Consider the following 3,838-nt stretch of genomic DNA (forward strand, 5'->3'; position numbering starts at 1 on the left):
CTGGAACTCACTATGTAGACCAGGCTGGCCTTGAACTCACAGAGACCCCCCTGCCTCTGCCTCCCAAGTGCTCCGATTAAAGGCGTGCGCCACTACGCCTGGCTCCAGGTCTCTTTTTTTACCCTTTTACCTTTTTGTACCCCTCTAGTCCCAGCACTCAGGAGGCAGAGGCAGGCAGAGCTCTGTGAGTTCAAGGCCAGCCTGGTCTACATAGTGAGTTCCAAGACAGCTACAGGGAGACCCTGTCTCAAAAAGACCAAAAAAAAAAGAAAAAAGAAAAGAAAAAGAAAGAGAGACCTGGGCGTGGTGGCATATGCCTTTAGTCCCAGCACTTGGGAGGCAGACAGGCACAACTTTGTGAGTTTGAGGCCAGTCTGGTGTACCTAGAGAATTTTAGGCCATCCAGTGGTGCTTCGTGAGAGTTCATCTCAAAAAAAACAGGGCTGGGGGCGGGCTGGAGAGATGACTCAGAGGTTAAGACCAGTAACTGCTTTTGCAGAGGACCCAGGGTTTGGTTCCCAGCACCCATGTGGCAGTTAACAACCATCTGTAACTCCAGTTCCAGGGAATCTGATGCCATCTTCTGACCTCCACGGGGATTGCATGACACACAGGTACACTTACATACATGCAGGCAATACACTTATATACATAAAAATAAAATAATAAATAAAAAATATGCAGCCCGGTCTACATAGTGAGTTCCAGGACAGCTGGAGCTACAGGGAGACCCTGTCTAAAAAAGACAAAAAAAAATTTTTTTAAGTGAAAAAACATTACCCACTAAGATTATTGTATTTTCTGATTTTCACCTGTGGTCCTGGACACGTCTCCCTGCCCACGACTGGCCACAGAAACTAGAATTTCTCCCACCTGGAACAGATCTCAGACACTCTAATCCCCACCCTCCTCTTCTTACTTCTGCTCTTGGCTTGGAACTGAGCATAAAGAAATTCCTGTACAGGAGCTGGAGAGATGGCTCAGTGGTCAAGAACACTGGCTGTTCTTGCAGAAGACCTGGGTTCGAATCCTAGCACCCACATGGCAGCTAAGAAGTGTCTGTAACTCTAGTTCCAGGGGATCCGATGGCCTCTTCTGTCCCTGCAGGCATTGCACGACATGGGTGTGCTTACCTACATGCAGGCATAACACTCATACGCATAAAAATAATAAAGTATTTTTTTAATTAAAAAGAAATTCCTGTATAGTAATAGAAAGTAAGACCCCTGCTTTGCAGGCTGTGAGGGCAAAATACTGCTGTTTTTGCAGTGTAGGGCTTTTGAACCCAGAGCTTCTAGTGAGCCAAGCAATCCACCGCCGAAGGACAACAGCCTCAGCCCCAGCAAAGAATCTGAACTGACAGGCCTTGCAGGGTCTCCCCATTCAGTCTAATTGCATACGACGACATCATTTTGCCCAATCACTTTTGTACATAGTTGTGCATGCTTCTGTTGTACAAGGAAGGAATTATCTACAAAAATCCAATGCGCAGGATTCAGAAAGTTGCTGGACTACTGAGGCACGGAGGTTCCTGCAGGATGGAGCAGCAGAGAGGGTGCCAAAGCTCTGCACCCCCTCCTACACCTCACCCCATTCATCACTTCATTTGCATGCCTTGTAAAATCTTCCATAATAAACAGCTCGGCATACGTGTTTCCCAGCGTTCTGTGAACTGCTCACAGGTGCCCTGATTTATAGCTGGTCAGTAAATCAGTAACCAGTAAAGGTTAAAAAAAAAAAAAGTGTGTGTGGGGGCGGGGGGACTGGCAATATGGCTCAGCAGTTAAGAGCACTGACAGTTCTTGGAAGACCCAGGTTCGATTCCCAGCACCCACATGATAGCTAACAACCATATATAATTCGAATTCCAGGGAATCCAACTCCTTCTTCGGACCTCCTCGGGCATTGCACCACACACGTACACTTATACACATGCAGGCAATACACTTATACACATAAAATAAAAATAATAAATTTTTTTTAAAGAAGTAGAGGAAATCCCGGGGACTGAATCTGCAAAAACTCCAAGATCTGATGTTCTCTACAGGTAGACCAACCCCGTCAGAGTTGAACTGTATTGAGGACATCTGGCCAGTGTCCACTGCAGAGCTGCTCGCTTGCTGGTGGGAAGGAATCCACACAGCATTTGTTGTCTCCAAAGTCATCTGTGTTTATCATTGGGTGAGGGACCAGAGGAAAGACACCTAAGCCTCTCTCTCTCTCTCTCTCTCTCTCTCTCTCTCTCTCTCTCTCTCTTCTCTCCTTTCTGTTTCTCTCTCATCTCATGTATCCCAGGCTGGTTGAGGAGGACCTGTAATCCCAGCATTTCAGAATCATCCTCAACTACATAGAGTTTAAAACATGAAATCCAGGGCTAGAGAGATGGCTCAGTGGTTAAGAACACTGGTTGTTCTTGCAGAAGACCCGGGTTCGAACCCCAGCATCCACATGACGGCTAACAACTGCCCATAACTCCAGTTCCAGGGGATCCAAAAGCCTCTTCTGTCTTCCAGGGGCACTGCACGACACGGGTGCACTAACCTACATGCAGGCAATACAGGCATACACATAAAATAAAAATAATAAATAAAATTTTAGAAAAACATGAAACCCTATCTCAACAAAAAGTCAGTGTAAGTCTAACATCTGGGGATGTGGAGGCAGCCACAGCACTAACACCCAGAACTACCAGAAAAGGTTCTGTAGGGAGAGTACACCCCACTCCCAGGAAAGGGCACCTCAGGGCACTGCTGTCCACGGTGTTTTCATCAGCAGCTGTCTCACACAGGGCTCGTGAGTCTTGTAAAATAGTTTGTTGAATTCTGCACAGATATCTGGGTGATAGGATTATTTGGTTTTCTAAGTGGAGTGCTTTGGAATTAGGTAGAGGTGAGAACAGAGGTGAACCACACTGAGCCAAGGGCAGGTGGCAAGGGCCAGAAAAATAGAAAGGAGGCCAGATGTGGTGGCGCACGCCTTTAATCCCAGCACTCTGGAGGCAGATGAAGGTGGATCTCTGTGAGATCAAGGTCAACCTGGTCTACATAGTGAGCTCCAGGCCAGCTGGGGCTACAGGGAGACCCTGTCTCAAACACACACACATGCACGCATGCACGCACAGAGAGAGAGAGAGAGAGAGAGAGAAGGAAGGAAGGAAGGGAGAAGGAGAAGGAGACAGAGCAGATATGCAGGAGGTGATGATGGCCGTAGACAGCCGGTGCAGGTGGTGTGGGGAGGTGCAGAGAGGAGAAGGCAGAATCAGCCCACTTATGCTGGTCTGCAGGAACTGGGTGGGTGGCTATCCCATCCTGGAGCTGGAGAACCTTGGGGTGGGGGGTGGGGAAGACGACCAGTTCCGTTTGGACACGTTCAGTTTGAGTCATGGAGGATGTATGCCACCCTGAGCAACCTGGCACCAACCACCCTCTCCGACCTGTTTCCGCACTCACTTATCCCCGCCCTTGGCCCTGAGCTGTCACCCTGAGCTTCCTGATCTTCAAACCACAGGCACCTACAGGACTTTGCCCACAATACCCTCCCTTTTCAGGCTCAGTGTTCCTGGTCCCTAGGCACCTCCAATGTCAAGGTTGTGTCTTCTTTCAGAGCCCAGCCCTGAGCCATCCTCTCCCAGATTTGCTTATGTGGCTATGGAGTTACAGACGACGGGATTATCACACATCCTCCCGTGCGTGCTTTTCTCTCCCTTTTAAACGATATTTTAAGTCTTTGAGAATTTCATGCTGTGTATTTTGATCACATTCACTCCCTCCCTCATCTCCTCCCAGATCCATGCCCACCTTTCTGCCCACTCAATTTTGTGTCCTCTTTTTCTTTTCCT

The sequence above is a fragment of the Nannospalax galili genome, unplaced genomic scaffold, assembly GCF_000622305.1.
Source record: "Nannospalax galili isolate Female #2095 unplaced genomic scaffold, S.galili_v1.0 scaffold424, whole genome shotgun sequence".
In the NCBI taxonomy this organism is placed as follows: domain Eukaryota; kingdom Metazoa; phylum Chordata; class Mammalia; order Rodentia; family Spalacidae; genus Nannospalax; species Nannospalax galili.